General features: G+C 45.1%; 1 pseudogene; it reads right to left on the bottom strand.

Annotated features, from left to right (window-relative positions):
* Positions 1 to 13,103: 13,103 nt before the first annotated feature.
* On the bottom strand, positions 13,104 to 24,485 carry LOC136470668 (subtilisin-like protease SBT1.4; annotated as a pseudogene).
* Between the last annotated feature and the right edge of the window lie 70 nt (positions 24,486 to 24,555).

Raw genomic sequence — 24,555 nt, 5'->3', positions numbered from 1 at the left:
GCGGTCAAGGGAGGAAGACGACACTGTGGATGGCGTGCGGCTGACGCGTGGGGTCCGGCGGCAGTGACAGCAAGCGAAGGCGGGGAGGCACATGGGCGTGAGCGGCGTGTTGGGCCGTTTGCTGGGCCGGTCGCATGGTCGCGTGAGTTGGCCTACGCATGATGCAGGGCTGGCTTGCGGGCTGAGCAGGCCGAACCGGCCTGCGAGGCCTTCTTCTTCCCCTTTTTCTTTTTTTGTTTTATTTTCCTTCTTCTTTATTTGAATTCGATTTTGATTTTGAATTTTGGATTCCAAATTGGTGCACCGTATTCATTAGAGTTTTAGATGTGAGGCCCACAACATACTTATATAAATATTAGGAATTTATTTAGCTATTTTGGTATAACAAAAATAGGTGTAGTTTTGTTATACAAAAATAGAAGTAATTTTCTCTTTAAACCCTTATTCCTTGGTTTGAGTAATAATTACTTTTATGGTGTGTTTCTTTAAAGGAGTTGTTAAGCATAACATAAAGCAAATGGAAATCCAAATCACAATTTGAGTTAACAATGTATGCAACACTTTATTTGTCAGTATTTAAATAAACAGGATTTAACATATGGCATGCCATGCTTATGTGTTGACTTGGGTTGGGGTTAGACCTAATGCATCTCTTAGGTTAGGTTTGTATACATGACACTCATCATCACATGGGAGTTTTAAGAAAAAATTTGTAGTTGGTATTTTTAGTGTATGGATTTTTGGGTTGTTACAAAAGCGAGCATCGGAGTCGGAGGCGAGCTGGCCAGGCCTTCCAATCAGAGAGGTGGACCAGAGTCGAAGGCGAGCATCGATCCTCCTTGGTCAGGCCTTTCGGTCGGAGAGGTGGGCCAGAGTCAAAAGAGATGGAAGTGAGCATCGTTCCTCCTCGGCCTAGCCTTACGGTCGGAGAGGCAGGCCAGAGTCAGAAGCGAGCGTTGTTCCTCTTTGGCCAGGCCTTTTGGTCAGAGACTGGATCATCCTTGGCCTATCATTAGTTTTTTGGGGCCGGTCTAGGAGTTGTGTGTCATTCACAATGTCATCTGCTGGGCTAAGCTTTTGCTGGGAAGCAGGTCCATGAGGGACCAGGGGTTTATGAACCTGATAGGAGCCCCCGAGCCCCTGGGTGATTTGGGTAGAATCGTCTAGGTGATTTTTTGTTTTGACGGTGGGTGCGCGTGAGTGCACCCACGGGTGTAGCCCCCGAGCCCCCGAGTGATTCGGGTAGAATCGTTTGGGGGGGTTTCATTTTATCAGCGGAGGAATTTCTTGTTTCGACTATGAGTGCGCGTGAGGGCACCCGCGGGTGTAGCCCCCGAGCCTACATCTGATTGGTGAGTTGGTTGGAGGCTGAGCATCTTGGTACTCTTTTCATGGGGCCATAGACTATCCTTCAGGGCATTTGCCCATGTTTGTCCCACACATGACCTACACGGTTGGTTGATTTCCTGAGTCGGTGTCGGGCAACCTGAGCCCCTGAGCCCCATTGGGCTTGGTAGGGGTTGGTCTAGTTCCGTGCATTACCCTATTCATGATTTCCACAACCGGAGGGCTGAGCTAACGTTACTTGCCTCGATGGCTCGAGCGACGCGCTCGGTGAGCTCGCTAACAGGCACATTCGAGTGGAATTTGGGTCCGTCGTTCGTGACGAGGTCGGCATAGCCCTCATATGGCATTCCACTGCTCTTTAACCCGTGTCCTGGTAGATGCCCGGGTCGTTCCAGAGACCAACCCAGGTAACTCGCTGGCCTCCCCTCAATGGAGATTCTGTGGGCATGGCTCGAGGTTAGGATCGAACGAGAAGGTTGAGATGACCTTATCTGCTTCAGAGCAGACTAGGCAACGGCCGCTGGGGCTCATCTATGTTTTCTCCCCAGGCTCTATTTGACGCGAGGTGGTTTCGAGGCCTTCATGGGCCGGCCTTTGAACCCCAGTCAGTCGTTGCTCATGTTGAATGAGGCAACTACCGTTTTGTGATGCAACATGAAGCGTTGTGATGCATTTAGCTACATCAGTGTTCGCCTAAATGGCCAATTAAACGACACTAAACGGTAAACGGTGGTAAACTATTTTGTTTAGGGGGTAAACAAAAATTAAACGGTTGACCGTTTAAACGGTCAAAAAATGGGAAAACGGTCTAAACGGCCTAAACGGAACAGAGATAAATGATATTAAATAGGCTAAACAGCTGTTTAAACGGCTGTTTAGGCGAACACGAGGTAAATCTAGTTCAGTTTTGTATGGATAAATTTGTATACTTGTGTTTATTATATTTATAAATGTGTACACTTGATATGTTACATGCATAAATATCTATATTTGGTTCTTTTCACATGCATAAGTATATATACATACCAAAATAATTTATTTTTACTCAGATAAATATGTATAAATGCTAGAATACTTGATTTTTTACATGCACATATATAATTATATATATTTTTTTTTAAAGTACAAAATTGTTTAGACCGTTTAACTTCATTTAAACACCGTGTAAACAACCTAAATGCTAAACGAAGGGCGAACGTGTAAAGACCGTTTACCATTTAGGAAAACATTGGCTGCATATGCGATGCTTTGGATGTATGGGATGAATGAATGATTGTATGAATGAATGTGTGAATGCATGTATGAGAATGGATGAATGAATGACCATGCATCAGAAAAAATAAAGTAAGAGGGATTGGTAGAGTTACCTTGTTGACTTGAGTGATGGGGTTTGAGGAGTTTTTATCGGACATGTCCGAATGGGATCCGCGCTTGTCGTTCGTGACAGAGTCGGCGTAGCCCACATGGGGCGTCCCTCTACTCCTTACCTATCTCTCGACGTTTGCCTAAGCCGTCCGATCGACTCAGGAAGCCTGTTGGTCTCTCCTAGGTGGAGATCCCATTGTTGGGCCCTTCCAAGTCTTGCCTGGGAAGGCGGAGGGCCGCCTGCATGTGGTTGTGCCTTATTTCCCACGCCTAGCGTGCGGTAGTGGTGAGCCATGCCTAGGCCACGTCCTATCTATCCAGACGTCGTCTCGTCCGGCAGAGCGCATCCCATCAGTCAGGACGCGTCCCACCGCATCCCATCCGCATCGAATGGGGGAAGGGGGAGGGTTTTTCACCCCAATCCTTCGCCTTTCCCCAACTAATGTGCCTCCTCTTTAAATAGGGGAAGGGAGAGGGCTTTCATCCCATTCCTTCGCCTATCCTCCATCTGCCGCCTCTCCTCCTTCTTCCTTCTCGCCAAGAGCGTTCATGTGTCATGGCGGTTCCTAGGAGAAAAAGGGTAGAGCGAGGGAGAGGAGAAACTCGTAGATCCGTTCATGAATCTAGAGTGCAATATCGAGCTGGAGGTCATCTTGTGTGAGCAAGTCGATGCTAGCCGCCTTCGCCGAGAAGGGGGTGCTGCCGCCGAAGGAGGTGGCGCACTGGAGGGCTCCTATGGGGGAGGATTTCCCATGACCTTAGGCCAGTGAGGTCATCTCCTTCCTCGCCTTCCATGAGCGTGGACTAGGGTACCCTGAGCACTAGTTCCTACGTAGGCTCCTTTATGAGTCAGGTCTGGAGCTGCAGCACCTCAATCCAACTGGGGTGCTACACGTCGCCGGCTTCATCACCGTGTGCGAGGCCTTCCTCGGGATGGAACTACATGTGGACTTCTTTCGGTGGATCTTCTCTAGGCAAGCATTGTTGGAGGGAAAGCCGCTCAGGATCACGCCGGTGGGGGGGCTTTGCGCTGTAGAAGAAGTCAGGTGCCTACCTCACGTACAACCCCTACGACTCCAATTAGGGGTGGCATAGGAAGTGGTTTTACATCAGGAACCCAGCGGAGGCATCGTTCCCACTATTCACTAGAAGGAGGCTAGAGAGGCGAGATAGCTGGTCGTGGGGGCCCGCTAGTTAGCAAAATAAGCTGGAAGTCATTGGGGTGGAGCTCCAGAAGCTGGTGCAGCAGGGCCTCGATGGGCTACGGGTGTTCCACACCTTCTTTCGCCATCGGGTTGCCCCGCTGGTGGAGAGGACATGATCGATGTGGATGTACACCGACTCGATGGACCCCGACCACACGTCGCTGGAGGAGTTGGCAAAGGACAAAGTCTAGAGCCGACTCGACCGGGTGTTGCAGCTGAGGGCCAAAGAGACCCTCGAAGGAAAGTCTGGACCTCTTCACGCTTTGAAGCTGTCCAACCTGGTATGTTCTCCTCTCCTTATTTTGTGTCCCTTTTGATCATGCTCTCCTATAATCTTAACTTTGAGTCATCCATTTCATAGGGAATCGAACGTTACAAGTCCCAGCCGCATCTTCTGAAGGGGCCAAACGGCGTGGCTCGGCAAGCCGCCTTAAAGGAGGTGGCGGATGCCAAGAAGAAGAAGAGAGCTGAGAAGGCTCGGAGGAAGCACAGAAGGGAGATGGAGATCACCCAGCAGGTCCGGGCAGGCGAAAGTAGGAGCAATGTGGAGGCAGAGCTCGAGTCGGAGGACCCCACAAAGGTGGGGGATGACGCGAGCTCTTCCGAGGATGGTGCAGGCTAAAGCATCATCGCGACTTCACTGGGTCAAGCTTTTGCTGGGAAGCAGGTCCATGAGGGACCCTGGGTTTATGAACCCGACACTAGTACAAGTGGCTCTCATGATAATGAACAAGATCAAGTGGCTAGTGCATCATCCCAACCTAATGATCAAGCAAGTGCAAGCAATCAAGTTCTAATCCTTCAACTAACCAATATTGAAAGGGATCATCCATTGGACACTATCATTGATGATATTTCAAGAGGTGTGCAAACTAGATCAAGATTGGCTTTATTTTGTGAGCATTTCTCATTTGTGTCATCCATTGAACCAAAGAAGATAGATGAAGCATTTAAGGATGTTGATTGGGTGAATGATATGCATGAATAATTGAATAACTTCACAAGAAATCAAGTTTGTGAATTAGTAGAGAGACCAAAAGGACACAATATGATTGGAACCAAATGGGTCTTTAGAAACAAGCAAGATCAAGATGGGATAGTAGTAAGGAACAAAGCAAGATTGGTAGCACAAGGATATACACAAGTTGAAGGTCTTTACTTTAGAGAAACATATGTCCCGGTTGCTAGATTGGAAGCAATTAGAATCTTACTAGCCTATGCTTGTGCCCACAACATCAAACTCTATCAAATGGATGTTAAAAGTGCATTTCTCAATGGTTACATCAATGAAGAAGTATATGTTGAGCAACCTCTCAGTTTTGAAGATGATGAGAAGCCCGACCATGTGTATAAATTGAAGAAGGCATTGTATGGCTTGAAGCAAGCACCTAGAGCATGGTATGAGAGATTGAGGGACTTCCTACTCTCTAAAGGGTTCATGATGGGTAAGGTTGACACCACTCTTTTCATCAAGAAGACTGGAAAAGATTTATTTGTGTTGCAAATCTATGTTGATGACATCATATTTGGATCAACCAATCAAGACTTTTGTGAAGAATTTGGAAAGGTGATGGCTAATAAGTTTGAGATGTCCATAATTGGAGAGTTAAGTTACTTCCTTGTCTTCAAATCAAGCAATTGAAGAATGGTACATTTATGAGTCAAGGCAAGTATATCAAGGACATGATCAAGAAGTTTGGCATGAGTGATAGCAAAGTCATTAGTACACCAATGGGAACAAATGACAACTTAGATAATGATGCAAATGGCAATATGCTGGATCAAAAATTATATCGAACTATGATTGGAAGCCTACTCTATGTGACCGCATCAAGGCCAGATGTCATGTTTAGTGTATGCATGTGTGCAAGATTTCAAGCCTCACCAAGAGAAAGTCATTTGAAGGCTACAAAGAGAATATTAAGATACTTGAAGCATACACAAAATATTGATTTGTGGTATCCCAAAGGAGTAAAGTTTGAGCTAGTTGGTTACTTCGACTTGGATTATGCGGGATGCAAGGTTGAAAGGAAGAGCACCTCAGGCACATGTCAATTGTTGGGTAGATCACTTGTCTCATGGTCATCGAAGAAGCAAAATAGTGTTGCATTATCAACCATCGAAGATGAATACATATCCGTCGGTAGTTGTTGTGCACAAATACTTTGGATGAAGTCCACTTTGAGTGAATTTGGAATCAAGTTCAAAAAAGTGCCATTGCTATGTGACAATGAGAGTGCAATCAAGTTAACCAATAATCTGGTTCAACATGCAAGAACAAAGCATATTTATGTCCGCAACCATTTCATAAGAGATTACCAACAAAAAGGGGACATTTGCATTGAGAGTGTAGGCACTGAAGATCAACTTGCCGATATATTCACCAAGCCATTAGATGAGAAAAGGTTTTGCAAGCTAAGGAATGAGTTGAACATATTGGATTTCTCAAATATGTGTTGATGCACTCCCCCTCCCCCCCCCCCCCCCGCTCATATGACATGCCTCTCCTTCGAGCAATCTAAGGTAAAAGTTGATTGGCATGGCATACATCCTTGCTAAGGACATGTTTAGTGCATCTAGTCATCTTTCACATTTACTAGGCTCATTCATGTAAATCAAATGAATTTGATGATTGTATGGTACCACTATTGCTTCTATGCTTGATTTGGTCTAGTGGTAGCATATGATATGTTTGTGGGCTTGTAAACCTAGTGTTTGATCTAGAAAATGAGCTCTAAATATTTAACTCAACATGGTACAAGATAACCCTTATTTGGAGGTGTGAAGAAGCTTGTCCTTGGATCAAACCGAGTTAAATATCTTTGGCAAATGATCTAGATTGAACCAAATTTGGGAAAATGATCCTCACCCCATTGATTGACATTGATAATCTCAACCTATCTACATTTTGAACCTTTGTGATCATTGATGACAAAGGGGGAGAAATAGTGTGCAAAGATATAGTGAAGTGAAAAGACAACAAGGGGGAGAGAAACAAAGATGTAAGTGATAGGGGGAGAATTTAAAATAGGGGGAGATAAATGGATCAATTTAAATTTTGAGCACACGAGTAGGGGGAGCAAGCTCATACACTTGTTGGATGCATTTGAATATAGATTTCATATGTTTGCTCGCATGGCACAAGCTTTAAATTTCAATATCCATGCTTGTGTGGTGTATGCTAGTTGTAGGTTTGTATGATGAAACAAAAAAATTAGCATGCATAGGTTAAGTAACTAGACTCATGCTCACATTATGAAAACTAGACCCTTACTTCTAAAAGTTGATCTCACGGGGTATTCTAGTTTTTGTGTATGTCTAGTTACTAATGGTGCTAAGGATGGTATATTGGTGCACTCCGATTGGTATCACGCTTCAAAAGTCTATCTTTTATACCTTAGCATCATTTGGTAGACATTGTCTCCTATATTTCCTATCTAAGCATATGTGCAAGCTACAATCCAAACTCTTAGCACATATGTAGGGGGGTAATTGCTACCATTTGGGGTTTATGAAACTTGTCCATATCCTTTTACACATGGTAAATATGCTTAGTCAAGCAACATGGATTCAATTAAATTTCAATTCATATCTTTGTGTAAGGGTTGTCATTAATTACCAAAAAGGGGGAGATTGAAAGCTTTAGTTTGGTTTTGGTGAATTGATGAAACCCTTAGTGCTAACCTAGTTTATCAAAGTGATTATGAGATAGGTAGCACTACTCCAAGTGATGAAGCAAATGAAGATCATGACATAATGATGATGATGGCATGGTGATGATCAAAATGCTTGGACTTGGAAAAGAAGAAAGAAAAACAAAAAAGCTCAAGGCAAAGGTGAAATTGATAAGAGCTTTTCAGTTTAGTGATCGAGACACTTAGCGAGTGTGATCATATTTAGGATCGATAGCCGTACTATTAAGATGGGTGAAACTCGTATCGAAATATGGTTATCAAAGTGCCACTAGATGCTATAACTCATTGCATATGCATTTAGGATCTAGTGGAGTGCTAACACCCTTGAAAACATTTGTGAAAATATGCTAACACATGTGCACAAAGTGATACACTTGGTGGTTGGCATATTTGAGTAAGGGTAAAGTAGATAGAGTTGAAAAGGAGTTAGTCATGCTAGTCACAGAGTGACCGGACGTGTTCAGTATTCTATCCTGACTTCGGGTGTGCCTGGACGCAGCGATCGGACACTGGACAGGATGCAGCGACCAGACGCATCCGGTGTGGCTACTGGACGTGTCTGATATTTGTACCTGAGGTAAGCGACTAAGTGAAAGTGACCAGACTCTAGCTCAGTGGAGTGACCGGATGCTGACAAGTTACTGTTTAGCATCCGGTCAACGTGATTTAGCCCGATGCTGATCGTAGAGAGCGACCGGACACGTCCGATGTGAACCATCTAGTCTCAGATTTTAGCTTTATAATTGATCGAACGCTAGGAGCGTCCAGTCGGCCCAGAGTGGCTCTGGGAGCCCTCTAGAATCGATCGAATGTTGTGTCTCCCGCATCTGATCGTTTCTAACAGCACGTCCGATCACTATGCGCAGAGATAGCCATTGTGAGCAAATGAGGGACACGGTGCGGTCGGGCAGCGACCGAACACGTCCGGTCCCCACACCGGACGCGTCTGGTGCATATGACCTGCGTGTCCGATCGTCCTGGAGCTAGCCCAATAATTGAGCCAACGACTCTATTTTTTGGGGGTGTCTATAAATACTATTTGGCCGGCTCTAGCTCACCCTCTTGGCTATTTGCATTGACATAGCAACCTTGTGAGCTTAACCAAAGCCCTCCTACTCATCTCCATCATTGATTCATCATCTTTGTGAGATTGGGAGTGAATCCAAGTGCATTGCTTGAGTGTTTGCATTTAGAGGCACTTGGTGTTCGTGTTTCACTACGGGATTCACTTGTTACTCTTGGTGGTTGCCACCACCTAGATGGCTTGGAGCAGCGATGATCATCAAGTGGAGGTTGGTGATTGTCTCCGGCTCCGATCGCGGTGATTGTGAGGGGTTCTTGACCTTTCCCTGGCGGAGAGCCAAAAGGTACTCTAGTAAATTGCTCGTGGCTTGTGTGATTCTCATCTTGTGTTGGTTGTGTAGCACCCTATTGAGGGTTTGGTGGGTGATGCCAATCAGCGCGTGAACCTCCAAGTGAGTGAATCGCCACAACGAGAACTAGCTTGCCGGCAAGCAAGTGAACCTTGGTAAAAAAATCATTGTGTCATCATTTGATTCTGAGGTGATTGATCTTCATTGATATTGATTCTTATGATTGATTGGTTCATTCGTCGACTCGGTGGTATAACCATCTTGCTCTCTCTCTTTATATTACCGCAAACTAGTTCTCAAGCTCTTTAGTGTAGCTAGTTGTGAGAGCTTATTAGTTTGGTTAGTATAGCTCTTTAGTTAGCCTTTGAGAGCACACAAACTTAGTGTAGTGATACAGCCATTGTGTGAATTGTGACTATAGAAACTAGAATTGTGGTAGGTGGCTTACATTTTTAGTAGGCTAGCGCAACACTCGCTTCGTCTCATATTTGTCTGACCGATTTGCTAAGTGTTGTTGTAGAAATTTTAATAGGCTATTCACCCCTCTCTAGCCATTAGGACCTTACACCCACGCCCATCCCGTTCAAGTTGAGCTTGAACTGCCACGGTGAGATGGATGGAAGGGAAGGGAAGGGAGGGGAGTGAGAGGAAAGGAGAGGGCGAGGCCTGCCGCATGAGTAAGGCGCAAGGTACGAGGCGAAGCCCTGCGGTAGGCCACTCTCCGCTAGCCACCGGCGCCATGCAGCATCTGATCTACTTTTGAAACATCTAGATGAAACATATGCAACATACGTCTAAAGACAGATAAAACACTTGAACATGTGTTTGAAACATTAATGTATAGCCATTGCAACATGACAACACAAGATCAACTTTTGAAACATCCAGACGAAACATTTGAAACAAGTGTATGAAAACACATGAAACAATTGAAACATAGGCTTCCAACATATGTATATTGCCATTGCAACATATGCAACATACCAGATCGACTTTTACAACATTTAGATGAATCGCTTAAAATATAAGTCTGAAACGGAATAAAATGGCCAAGCATTATCGTTTCTTTTAGGCTTGACTGGGCCATGTTGCGAGAGGCCGATAGTGGCTTAGCAATGGATTTTTTTCGAAAGAGTGGCAAGAGATTTGCCGGGCATTATATTAGACGGAGAATCGCTTAGCAATGGAATGGAAACGATGAAATCCCAAAGATGTTAGCCCATCACTGAGTTGCCCAACAGCGACTATCAACATAACATTTTTCCCATCCAACTCAATGGTTTCATAACATTTTCCCAATGAGGAAAAAATATTCCATCTCACATAAAAAGAGTTCTAGCTAGCTTTATGAGAAAAATATTTTCTTTAATAAAATGTTCCTATTTCGTATGAAAAATGATCCATCTTAAATATAAAATGTTCTCGCTTCACTAAAAAATGCCCCAACTCAAATATAGCTTCACGATTATAATATTCTAGATTAAATAATAAATACTTTAAATTTAATCAATGCTATAGAAAATGGTGAGCTAAATTTTGCAAAAGGCTTAATCAAGATTTAAAATATGAGTACAATAAGTTGTCCTGAAAATAACTTACAAATAGAATAAAAAATGGACACTATACAAAAGGGGATAATGTTGTTTAAGGAGAGTAAAATGGACAAGTACAAATGTACCGTGACAAGGTACCATCTCCACCTGCTCCCTACTCCCTACTCCCGACATACGTACGTAATTAGCCTAGTTGACAACAAAAATTAGCTTTGTTTTGGTGATATGGTCAGGTACTTGGGCAAAGGGTCACGCAATTACCTTGCGTAGCGACCTGTTACGCCTTAGCGTGGCCTATTTTGTGAATAAATAGATTATTTGGTCAAGTTAGAAACGTTGCATAACTCTAAATTGTCAACTTTTTTCTCGATCACATAAAAGATTTACATATTTTTTATTAAGATAGAAAAAAATTCAATACAACAAGCCTTAACAGCCTATGGAGCATTTTGTTCACGTAATAAAATACAGTAAGTCTTTATCTTTCTGGGGCTCCTGTCACTCGATTTTGTGTCCGTCGATTCGGCGCCGTTAACGGAGGCGATGAAGCGGGCGCGGGACCCAAGGTGGTGTCGGGCGTGGCGGTGGAGACGCATGCGCACAGGTGCACCACTGCTGAGGCCTTGTTTAATTCCAATTTTTTTTTAAAAAAAAGTGCTACAGTAGCTATCACATCGAATTTTACGATCTGTGTATGTAGCATTAAATATAGATAAAAAAACTAATTGCACAATTTGGTTGGAAATCGCGAGACGAACGTTTTAAGCTTAATTAGTTCATGATTCAATACTAATTATCAAATAAAAACAAAAATACTACCGTAGCCAAATTTTCAAATTTCGCCCCACTAAGGGGGTGTTTGGTTCCTTAGTCCAGATTTTAATCCCTGTCCCATCGAATGTTTAGACACATGCATAGAGTATTAAATATAGATTAAAAAAATAACTAATTACACAGATTACGACTAATTTACGAGACGAATTTTTTAAGCCTATTTAGTCCATGATTTGATAATGTTGTGCTACAATAAATATGTGCTAATGATGGCTTAATTAGGCTTAATAGATTTATCTCGTAAATTAGTCTACTCCTATGTAATTAGTTTTTTAATTAGCTCATATTTAATCCTCCTAATTAACATTCGAACATTCGATGTGACACGGACTAAACTTTACTCCCTGAAACCAGCCAACCTCTAAACAAGTCCTGAGTGCTGGGTGCTGACCACCGCGCATGCTGCTCTGCAGGTGCAGTACCTGCAGTGCATGCTACTAGGCACCTCATCAGGTGGTGCTGAGATCCACGCGTAAAGTGTTGGATGTGACGTCTGATGAGAGGCTTTGATACTGAGGGTCTCTTTGGCACGGCTTATATTGGTTTTGATTTTATCTATTTTGTGCAAATCGAAGCACTATAGCATAAAGTCGTTTTGTAAGTCGAAGTTAAAATGAGCTAGAAGCCAAAAAAAGCTAGTTTTTCTGGCTTCACCGGCTTTGGTTTCACCGGTGAAGCCATTTTGGATGAGCCGTGCCAAAGGGGGCCTCATTTGCCACGGCTCATTCAAAACAGCTTCACCGGTGAAGCCAGAAAAACTGACTTTTTTCGGCTTCTAGTTCATTTTAATCCTGACTTATAAAACGGTTTCACGCTACCGTGCCTCGATTTGCGCAAAATAGATGAAGCCGAAGCCGGCATAAGCCGTGCCAAAGAGGCCCTAATAAAAAAATAAATTATAGAATCAATAAACCGTGGGACTAATTTATTAAGCCTAATTAATTCATCACTAGTGCATGTGTTACTGTAGCACTTATTGTCAAATCATGGACTAATTAGGTTTAAAAGATTCGTCTCATAAAGTAGTCGCAATCTGTACAATTAGTTATTTTTTAGTCTATATTTAATACTCTATACATGTGTCTAAACATTCGATGAAATAAGGTGTAAACTTTTAAGGAGGAACTAAACGAGGCCTCGTTACTTTGGCAGATTGCATCTTAGTGGAACAAATTTTACTATTTTGTTTTAGGGGTAAGTTTTATGTTTAACTGGTGTAAACTGATTGTTCATTTTTTTTCCTTTTGTTATGAAATCTGTTTGTTTTATTTGATTTTTTTTTAAATTCTTCCAATTTGCCTTCGATAGAAATAATCTGTTAATTTGTTTAGCATATTTATTTTAATTTTGTATGTTTTCTTTGCTTTTTTTTAAACTCTTCTAATTTGTTTTTCATAGAAATAATCTGTTGATTTGTTTTGTTAATCTAATTTTTTTATTTTTCTATTTTTTATTTTGATTTTTGCCTTTATTGATCTTTTATATTTAGTCCCTTAGATGTGGATCATGTGCTAATGGAAATCGAGTGTTTCCTAGCCCTGAAACACTCGGTCTTCTTGGTTCGGTAGAATCGAGTGATTTGAAGAGATGTGACACACTGGTGCCAACATCTTTTGAAACACCCGAGTACATGATAGACAGACTCTATTCATAGTCAGCTCATCTGCTGCTTACAACAAAGCAAGACATGCGCACACAAAAGTAGCCAGGTCACTCACACATATAGTTGAATCACATTGCTGCCACCTGGCTCTGCTGGTTCACTGGCCAGGTGATGGCAATGGGGCTTGTCACCTTGTGCTTGCCGCCGCTCCACACGATGGATCCGAATTTGTGCTTCTCGGTCACGTTCTCCCCTTTTAGCGGCGTGAAAGCGACTTCGTACTTCAGCGTCCGCTGCAACGCGCTGAACAGCAGAGTCTGTGAACTCACCGTGACGTGCACGCCGGCGGGGCTAGTGACGCTGACCGTGTACCCGACTAGGATTTCGCTCCTAACATCGCGCACGACACGGTGCTGCTGGACCTCTTTCTTGTCGGAGCCGAATACCACCGAGAAGGACGGGTAGTTGAGGTCGCCAACGGAGGCCTTGCGCTAACAGTCAGTCCTCTCCTTCGTGAAGATGGCGATCTTCTCAGCGGTGTAACCGAGCGCGCACAGGAAGGAGACGTAGTCGTCGGCGCCAGCATCGTACACCAGTCCCGGCTCGAGGGCGCGGTTAGGATCCACATGGCCGGATCCACTGACGAACGGCGTGGATGCCTGGCCGGTGGACTTGTCCTTGATCACGTCGCCGGCGTTATCAACGTTGTACGCAGTGGTCATCAGGGCGGACCTGATCGCGGCCGGGCTCCACTTGGGCCGCGCCTGCCGGAGCAGCGCGGCGATGCCGCTAACATGCGGGCACGACATGGACGTGCCAGATATGATGTTGAACTTCACTCGCCTCGTGTCGCTGACGAGCTCCGAGGGTGAGTTCTCGCCGGTCCAGGCAGCCAGGATGTCCACTCCTGGGGCGGTGATGTCTGGCTTGAGGATCTCTGGCGCCCGGAGGTTCGGACCACGGCTGGAAAAGGATGCCATTCTTGGCGATGACGGCGTCCTGCCGGTGACAGTGCCGAGGAACACGATCATCGCGACGGGGGATGCATTCGCTCCTATGTACTTCTTAATCTCCTTGGCGGCGGCGAACGTTGTTGGGGTTTAGTTCCACGTCGGGTAACGATGGTGAAGGAGCACAACATATAAGGTGGAAGAAACCCTCATCTATCAGATTAGTCTTTTAGGTTGGAAAGGCCCAAAGACCTTATATGTTGTAGCTCCGGTGGACCTGGGATCTGTGGGAGCGCAGGCTCGTGGTAACGAGCCGGGTAACGAGCCGGGACGGCTGTAAGCCAGCTCCAAGACCGTGAACTCGGTGGTCATCACTGGTTCCAACAATTGGTATCATGAGCCCAAGGTAAAAAAAAACTAGAAAAGCTAAACCCGATAAAAAAATCGGAGAATGTTAGGTTTAGTCCCACATCATGTAGCGATAATAGAGTAGCACAATATAAGGTGGAAGAACCCTCACCTATAAGACTAGTCTTTTGGGTTGAGTTTATATGTTGTAGCTCTAGGAGAACACTCACTTATAAGGCTAGTCTTTTGGGTTGAGTAAGGCCCAAAGGCCTTATATGTTGTGGGTTGAGTAAGGTCCAAAAACCTTATATGTTGTAGCTCCGATGAACCTGGAACCTGTGGGAGCACAAGCTCGTGGTAACAAGCCAGGCCGGCTGTAAGCCAGCTCTAAGATCGTGAACTCGGTAGTCGGGTACCGATGATTGCTCTGGCTCCCCCTGCTAGCTTCACAGCTTCTCCTTGCGCTGCTCCATCGCCAGGGTCACAAACAACAATCTTACCGGCGATACTTCTGATCCCATGTCTCCTCCGTTGACTAACGGTATCTTGCTTGAACCATCCCATGTCTCCTCCGTAGACTAACGGTATCTTGCTTGAACCAAGCGGCGTACCGGCATAGAGGGAAGTGCCGGTGAAGATCTCGCCGCTGCCGAGAACGACGTTCGCTGGGAACTGGTGGTTGATGGTTGACGCCCCCACCATGATAAACCATGGCGCGCTGTTCTTGACGGTAGACTCACCGGGGCTCTCGTTGCCTGCGGACACAGAAACGACGATGCCCTGGCTGACAGCCCTGAACGCGCCCACGACATTGTGGTCTCGGTAAAACTTTGGCGGGTTTCCATTGGCGCAGATCGAGAAGGAGATGACGTCGACCTCGTCCTTGATGGCCTCGTCAAACGCCGCGAGGACGTCAGCGCCCATGCATCCATTGTTCCAGAGTACCTTGTATGCGGCAATGCGCGCACCCGGGGCCATGCCGACGGCCTTGCCTTTGGCGTAGCTGAAGAAGGAGGCGTCCCTGACGGCGGAACCGGCGGCAGTGGAGGCGGTGTGCGTGCCGTGGTCTTTGGTGTCGAGCAACGACTTGAGAGCCTCATCGATCGGGCCATACTTTGCCTCGTAGCCCTTGTAAAAGGACTTGGCGCCAACAAGCTTGTTGTCGCAGTACACCGTGGCGTTGAAGGACGGCGCCGAGACGCAGCTGCCGCGGAACTTGGCGGGCGGGGGCGTCCTTGGGGTAGACGCCGTTGTCGATGATGCCGATCACCACGTCCGAAGCTCAGTTCGACGACGGGAGGAGGCCACCCGGCTCGGTCGACGAGAGGCTGAGGAACGACGGTGTCTGGGTGGTGTGCGTCCGATACAACACATCGGGGACGACGGCGAGCACGGAAGACAGGGTCACGAGGTGGTCAGCCTGGCGACGCGTCAGCCCGGTCGCGAAGGCCGTGGCGGCGTGCGTGTAGGAGTAGTGCAGCCTGGGCTCCGGCTGCTGCAGGTGCGTGGGCAGATGGTCGCGCAGGAAGGAGGTGTAGGCACGGGAGAGCAAGCGTGGACGTGAGGACCACGGCGCGTGCCTGGGCGCGACGTGCACAATGTAGGAGGACCCTGGCGATGGCTTCTTTGCCGAATATCCTATACTTTGCCAAGTGCTTTTTATCGAACGCTCAACAAAGAGACTATTTATCGAGTGCCAGAGAGAAAGCACGCGGCAAACAACCGGCACTCGGCAAAGAGGTGGTTTGCCGAGTGCCCACTCGGCAAAGATGTGATTTATCGAGTGTCGGGCACTCGGCAAACCAGAACACTCGGCAAAGGGCCACCGCCGTTAACGGCCGGTAGCCGCCGTTAACCCTTTGCCGAGTGTCTTCTCCTGACACTCGGCAAAGCGGCGATTTGCCGAGTGTCATTTTTTGACACTCGGCAAACCATATTTTTTCATTTTTGACCTCCAAATTTTTTCTACAGTCCTCATACAATACCCGGTACTCCATGTTTCAATGTGGCATATTTCTCGGACTTTTTCTATATTTCTTTAATTTATTTCATTTAATTGAATTTTCTTGGATAATTCAAATTATAACCGCTACTCATTTGAATAATGAAAAAAATGAATGAAAAAATAATATTCATGTTATTTAGTATAATGTGAGTCCGTATCCAGGAACATATCATCAATTTCGAACATCTTGTCCATGAAACATGACCATGAACTTGCGGTCGAGTTGTTTTTAAATTCTATAAAAAGCAAACGAAGTCCGAAAATCATGAAACTTGTCAAGATATCATGATATCATATGTGGAGGCTGTGATAAAAATTTAAGAAGGTTTCACGCAAGTTGTCACGTACGATGCTTGCAAACCGAAGAATCTCCAAAGAAGTTTCATGATTTCATGAAGAGGCCGACGAGGTGGTAAGCATCGTACATGACAAACTTGCGCGAAACCTCCTTAATTTTTTATCATAGCCTCCACATATGATATCATGACATCTTGATAAGTTTCATGATTTTTGGACTTCGTTTGCTTTTTATAGAATTTAAAAATAACTCGACCACAAGTTCGTGGTCATGTTTCATGAATAAGATGTTCGAAATTGGTGATCTGTTCCTACATATAGCCTCACATTATACTAAACAACATGAATATCATTTTTCCATTCATTTTTTTATTATTCGAATGACTAGCCGTTATAATTTGAATTATCCAAGAAAATTCAATTAAATGAAATAAATTAAAGAAATATAGAAAAAGTTCGAGAAATGTGCCACATTGGAACATGGAGTACCAGGTATTGTATGAGGACTACAGAAAAAGTTTGGGGGCAGGAAGAAAAAAAATAAAAACAGTTTGCCGAGTGTCTGCGTTTGGCGCTCGACAAAAAATTTAAAAAAAAAATTAAAAATACCCCTCTTTGTCGAGTGCTAGGCCGGGTGGCACTCGGCAAAGAATTTAAAAAAATACTTTGCCGAGTGCCAGATTATGGGCACTCGACAAAGGTTTTTTTTAAAAAAAAACCTCTTTGCCGAGTGCCAGGCCAGGTGCACTCGGCAGAGAATTAAAAAAATTAAAAAATACTTTGTCGAGTGCCAGATCGGGGGCACTCGACAAAGGGGGATTTAACCCGGTGGCCCAACCGGCCCACACACACCGCACACACGCACACACGCACGCTGACCGTGCCAGCGCCACCGCCCCCGCCCGCGCCCGCGCCGCCCCCCGCGCCACGCCGCCGAAGGAGGAGGAGAAAGAGAGGAGGAGGAGGAGGAGGAGAGGAGATGGAACATGGCGCTTTTGCATTGACTACATACACTTGAATGCAATAACAGTCAAGCATAAGCATCCTATGCCTGTGGTGGATGAACTAGCTGGTTCAAAGTGGTTCACTAAGCTAGACTTCACATCTGGGTATCACCAGATTTGCATGGCTACAGGAGAGGAGTATAAGACAGCATTCATAAGCCATAATGGTCTCTTTGAGTTTCTGGTCATGCCATTTGGCCTCACAAATGCATCAGCAACCTTTCAAAGCTTCATGAATGAGATTTTTGCAGAATTGCTTAGGAAGGGAGTCCTGATATTTATGGATGATATTCTGGTGTATACAGAAACCTTAGAACAGCATGTGGCTCTTTTACAAAAGGTGTTTGAAATACTTGAGCAACACCAGTTCTTTATCAAAAAGTCTAAGTGTTCTTTTGCCAGGAAAACTGTTGAATATTTGGGGCATATTATTTCCGAAGCTAGAGTGGCAACACACAGTTCAAAAATTCAGGAAGTGAGTATGTGGCCAACACCAAAAATAGTCAAACAGTTAAGAGGATTCTTGGGATTGACTGGATATTATAGAAAGTTCATTAAGCACTATGGCATGATCACAAGACCACTGACTGATCTTCTCACAAAGAATATGCCATTTCAATGGACTGCAACTGCTGAAACAGCATTTCAAACACTCAAGCAATAGTTGATAGCTGCTCCTGTCCTAGCTGTACCAGACTTTGCCAAGCAATTTGTAATTGAGACAGATGCCAGTGACATGGGTATGGGGTTGTTCTGATGCAAAATCAACACCCAGTGGCTTATCTGAGTAAGGCCTTAGGTCCCAGGCATTAGGCTCTGTCAGTTTATGAAAAAGAGTGCATGGCAATTCTGTTAGCAGTTGAGAAGTGGAGATCATATCTTCAGCATCAGCCCTTTGTCATCAGGACTGATCACAGAAGCTTGCAGCACCTCACTGAACAAAGAGTAGCTACTAAATTGCAACATAAAGCTCTCATGAAGCTCATGGATTTGCAATATGTCATTCAGTATAAGAAAGGGGCAACAAATAAAGCTGTTGATGCCTTATCTAGGTGTGCACCATCAACAGAAATACAGGCAATTTCAGAGTGCATTCCTACATGGATACAGAAACTAAAAGAAGGCTATGAGGAAGATGATCAAGCCAAGCAGCTGATAATGGAATTAGCTGTCTTTCCTAAAGCTCATCAGGACTACACCTTGAAAGAGGGAGTCCTCAGATACAAAGGCAGGGTATGGGTAGGCAATAACACCACTGCTCAACAGCACATTTTGATTGCTATGCATTATATAGTGGTATTGGGGGTCACTCAGGGATCAGTGCTACATATGCAAGAATTAAGCAACTGTTTGCTTGGCCCAATATGAAATAGCCTGTCCAAGAATTTGTTAAAGGATGTCAGGTGTGTCAACAGGCTAAGACTGAGAGGATTAAATCACCTGGCCTCCTTCAACCTTTGCCCATACCTGATCAAGCCTGGGAGGTTATTAGCATGGATTTCATAGAAGGTTATTAGCATGGATTTCATAGAAGGTCTTCCAACTTCTAACCATTACAACTCACTGTTGGTGGTGATTGATAAGTTCAGCAAGTATGGTCACTTTATTCCTCTCAAACATCCATTCACAGCACTCCAAGTTGCCCAGCTATTCATGAATCATGTTTATAAGCTGCATGGGTTGCCAAAGACTATTATCTCAGACAGAGATAGGGTATTTACAAGCTCTGTATGGCAGCAACTGTTTAGATTGTCAGACACAAAGCTTATGATAAGTTCATCATATCATCTGTAGACGGATGGACAGACAGAGCGGTTGAATCAATGTGTTGAAGGTTTCTTGAGGTGCACCGTCCGTTCCTGTCCTAGGCAATGGAGCAAATGGATATCGATGGCCGAATTCTGGTATAACACTTCAATACATTCAGCATTGGGTAAATCGCCATTTGAGGTTCTGTATGGGTACACACCTCGCCAACTCGGCATTGCAAATATGCAGTTAAGTGCTGTGCTGGATTTGGAACAGTGGCTGACTGACCATGAACTGCTATCTCAATTGGTTAAGCAACAGCTGCTTAGAGCTTAGCATTGGATGAAATCTTAGGCTGACAAGAAAAGATCAGAACGTGAGTTTGCTAAGGGTGATTCAGTATTTCTGAAACTACAGCCGTATGTTCAGTCAACTATTGCCAACCGATCAAATTAGAAACTGTCTTTCAGATTTTATGAGCCATACAAGATATTGCAGAGGATAGGGAAGGTAGCATACAAACTGGATCTGCCAGTGGGTGCCAAGCTTCATCCGGTGGTACATGTGTCGCAGCTCAAAGGCCATGTGCCCTCATCAACTCTGGAAAGCTCTGATCTTGCTACGGTCAGTTCTGATCCTGATCGGGTTTTATGTCCTCAGAAGATTTTGAAACAGCGCTCGATCCTTCGAGGTGCTAAGGACAGTACACAGTTACTGGTGCAGTGGCACAGATTACCAGTAGATATGGCGACATAGGAGGATGTTGACTGTATGTCGAAGCATCTATCAGTTGATACAGCTTGAGGACAAGCTGTCGATAAGTGAGGGAAGATGTTATGGCCATGGGCCTAGGCAAGCGTAGTACTGGTAGCGGGCCATGGGCCGTGTACGCGTATTGGGCCATGGTTCGCTCATGGTGTGGTTGTGTCGGCGCCTGGCGGCAGTTATAAGCCAGGACGCTCCCCTGTAACGGCATTGAAGAACAGAACTCTAAATTCCCCGTCTAATGAAATCCTCCCCCTCGGGATTCAGTCGAGTTCAATCCTGTTCTTCCTAGATTCTTGCTACGTTTTCCTCCCAAACTCCATTCAGTTATCTAGGTTCGTTACATAGATCGGTGCTAATTTAGAAAAGTATATACTCCCTCTGTCTCAAATTATCTATCGCTTTTTGGTTTCTGTGCCATAAGTTTAACTCAATTTATAGAAAATACGTGCAACTTCTGTATCTCCAAATAAATTTATTAAAAAACTAGATTCATAGATCTTTCTAATAATACCAATTATGTACCAAAAATATTAATATTTTTAATATATATTTTGTTAAAGTTGTTTCTCGGAAAGCGAAAACGACAGATATTTTAGAACTGATGGAGTAATTTGCTAATAGAAAACTCTGCTCATGAGACGCGTTCTCGATATTCAATTTGCAGATAGTCTATGGTCTATGCCCTATGGTTTTGACCAGTGTATTGGACCGTCGACGAGTTGCTTCATTCAAGTTGAAGGACTACAATAACGCGCGACCGCGTGCTCCGCCTTTAAAAGCTCTAGTTTGGTTTTGGTGAATTGATGAAACCCTAAGTGCTAACCTAGTTTATCAAGTGATCATGAGATAGTTAGCACATTCCAAGTGGTGAAGCAAATGAAGATCATAACATGATGATGGTGATGCCATGGTGATGATTAAGTGCTTGAACTTGAAAAGAAGAAAGAGAAAAACAAAAGGCTCAAGACAAAGGTATAAATAGTAGGAGCCATTTTGTTTTGGTGATCGAGATACTTAGTGAGTGTGATCACATTTAGGATTGATAGTCGTACTATTAAGAGGGGTGAAACTCGTATCGAAATACGGTTATCAAAGTACCACTAGATGCTATAACTCATTGCATATGCATTTATGATCTAGTAGAGTGCTAACACCCTTGAAAACATTTATGAAATATATGCTAACACATGTGCACAAAGGTGATACACTTGGTGGTTGGCACATTTGAGCAAGGGTTAGGAACTTCACCGACGGAGTGCCTGCTCGTAGAGTGCGGACAGTCCGACTGTGCCATCGACGCTCTATACAGAAAAGACGGAGGTCACTATAAGTGACCGGACACTGGTCTCGGTAGGACCAACGCGTCCGGTCAGTGGTGGCAGTGAGCGTGCGGTTTCGATCTCATGACCTGACGCTGACGCGAGAAATAACCAGACGCTCAGGGTCTGAGTCCGGTCAGTATGATGTATGATGACATATACAGCGCATAGGGGAGACGTTGAGTGACCGGACGCTGGGTGAGTCTAGTCGAGCATGACCGGACGCGTCCGGTCGTGAATTTTCGCTTCTGGTACCTTACTGGAAACGATCGAACGCTGGTGTTGGTGCGTCCAGTCACTTTGAGCAGCGCGTCTGGTCACTACTTAAATGTACTGATGACCGTTGAGATTGAGCGATCAACGTTTGAAGCCGATGACACGTGGCAAGCATCGGGCGACCGGACGCTGGGGTCCTGCGTCTGGTCGATATGACCGGAGCGTCCGGTCACCCTGAGCAGTGCCCAGTGAAAAGGGTACAACGACTCTATTTCGTGGGGGCTTCTATTTAAGCCTCATGGCCGGCTCTAGCTCACTCTCTTCCATTTGCATTGACATAGCAACCTTGTGAGCTTAGCCAAAGCCCTCCCACTCATCTCCATCATTGATTCATCATCTTTGTGAGATTGGGAGTGAATCCAAGTGCATTGCTTGAGTGTTTGTATCTAGAGGCACTTGGTGTTCGTGTTTCGCTTGTTACTCTTGGTGATTGCCGCCACCTAAACGTCTTAGAGCAACGAGGATCGTTGAGCGGAGGTTGGTGATTGTCTTCGGCTCCGATCGTGGTGATTGTGAGAGGTTCTTGACCTTTCCCCGGCGGAGAGCCAAAATATACTATAGTGAATTGCTCGTGGCTTGTGTGATCCTCATCTTGTATTGGTTGTGCGGCACCCTATTGAGGGTTTGGCGTGTGATGCCAATTAGCGTATGAACCTTCAAGTGAGTGAATCACCACAACGAGGACTAGCTTGCCGGCAAGCAAGTGAACCTCGATAAAAAATCATTGTGTCATCATTTGATTCCAAGATGATTGGTCTTCATTGATATTGATTCTTATGATTGATTGGTTCATTCCTCGACATGGTGGTATAACCATCTTACTCTCTTTCTTTACATTACTGTAAACTAGTTATCAAGCTCTTTAGTCTAGCTAGTTGTGAGAGCTTATTAGTTTGGTTAGTGTGACTCTTTAGTTAGTCTTTGAGAGCACACTAACTTAGTGCAGTGACATAGCCATTGTGTGGATAGAAACTATAGAAACTAGAATTGTGGTAGGTGGCTTGCAGTTTAGTAGGCTAGCGCAACACTTGCTTCGCCTCATAATTGTCTAACCGGTTTTGTTAAGTGTTGTTGTAGAAATTTTTAATAGGCTATTCACCCCCTCTAGCTATTAGGACCTTTTAGCCTTCCTCATTGCGACACCTTCTCCCTCGCCTTTTTCTACCTCCCTACGCTCGCCCTCCTCCACCCCCTCTCCCACCCTTCACCACCGACGGCTGGCGGCTCCCGTCGCCTCGCCACCCGCCCACCTCCTGCCCTTGTCCCTTGACCTTGCCCTCCCCTAATCTCATGGAGGCTCGCCGACATCGTCCTCATCCTCACCCCTACCCCAACCACCAGCAGTTGGCGACTTGCCACCTCGCTGCGCCACCCGCAACCCACCCCCGCAACCCGCCCCCGCCCTCGACCCTGCCCACCCTAATCACAGCAGCTTGCCACCGAGCATCACCGCGATGTCCCCGCCGCCAACCCCGCCCAACCGCCATCTCTCGCCGCCCCGCCCTTCCATCGTCTGTCCTGCCACCATCGCCGTGTTGCGGTCGTCTCCCCACCCCAAATCCTCATTCTAAGGCCACCGGTGAGCAGAACCCTAACCTTGTCGCCACCAAAACCCTAACATGCGTCATCTTCTTCTTCGTCTCCGGTGCGGGCATGAGCGGGAGAAAGAAGGTGGGTGGGAGCAGGTTCGTTGGAGCGCGACAGTCGCGTAATAGAGATTCCCTTCATTGAAAGCATGCCCCGTGCATTTTCCAAAAATAAAAATGAGCTTTCAATTGAGTGTCTAGGGACGCCAACATGTCAGCACATCAGAATGCATGCCCGTGCCATTGTTGGGCAATGCTAAGGTACGAACTTTACCTCCCAGGAGGTAATATTTCAAATCAATCTAAGCCATTGATTTTTCACATTTTATAAATCACTTAATAAATTAAAAAATCCAGGAAAACAAAATAAAATCTCGCCACATTCCCCTAATGATGGGAGGGAAATCGATGAAGACATGCATGTCGATTCCCCACATGCAAGCCGACTCCCCTAATCACGGACTAATCACGCGGCCACTAATATAATAGATAAAGTAAGTGGATATTTGTTGTTTTCAAAATCAAGTTGATATCCAAATATAAATTTAATTTGAACTATTCGATTCATATATACATATAATACATGTGATGTTTCCAGCGAAATATCGATATATTAATATAGTTTTTATCTGTATTAGAGTTTGCAGCAATTAAACAAAATGTCACTAAATTAATATATAACATAGAAACTTTTATCAAATCCTAATGTTACAAACATATTTTTTTATCAAATTCTAAAGTTACAAATGAAATTACATTATCTCTATCTCTTCTCTATCTCTACCCCTATAATACACCACTTCAAATTATCCTACAGCTACCAAATAAATCCCACCTCTACAGTCATGACCTAAACTACATCCACCTCACAAAACACACACAGAAAAAGATGATATTAAAAATGTACGCACCAAATTAACTCTCACTCATTCTCTCTCCTTACCCTGCCACATCCGACGGCCGATATTCTCTGGATCTCCCACCCCCGATCTCCCCACTTCACCGCTCCACCCCACCCTTGCGCGCAATCTCCGTCTTCCCTGTTATCCCCCAGCCCCAGCAAAACCTCGATCTTCCATGCCTTTGTCTGCCCACCCTGCGCCGCCGCTACCGAGGGCAGGGCGCAGTGCCTTCTCCTCCGCCGCCACCCGCTGGAGGAGCGTGATGCGTGGGTGCTCATCACGGCACACGTCGCGCAGGACCGGCATCCCCCTTCTTTGATCCATTGGCACAGATGCAAATCGCTAATCCACCATCCACCTGATCTCATCCATGTCC

The sequence above is a fragment of the Miscanthus floridulus genome, chromosome 8, assembly GCF_019320115.1.
Source record: "Miscanthus floridulus cultivar M001 chromosome 8, ASM1932011v1, whole genome shotgun sequence".
In the NCBI taxonomy this organism is placed as follows: domain Eukaryota; kingdom Viridiplantae; phylum Streptophyta; class Magnoliopsida; order Poales; family Poaceae; genus Miscanthus; species Miscanthus floridulus.
Note: the sequence above shows the minus strand (reverse complement) of the source record. Positions and strands in the feature narration are given on the sequence as shown.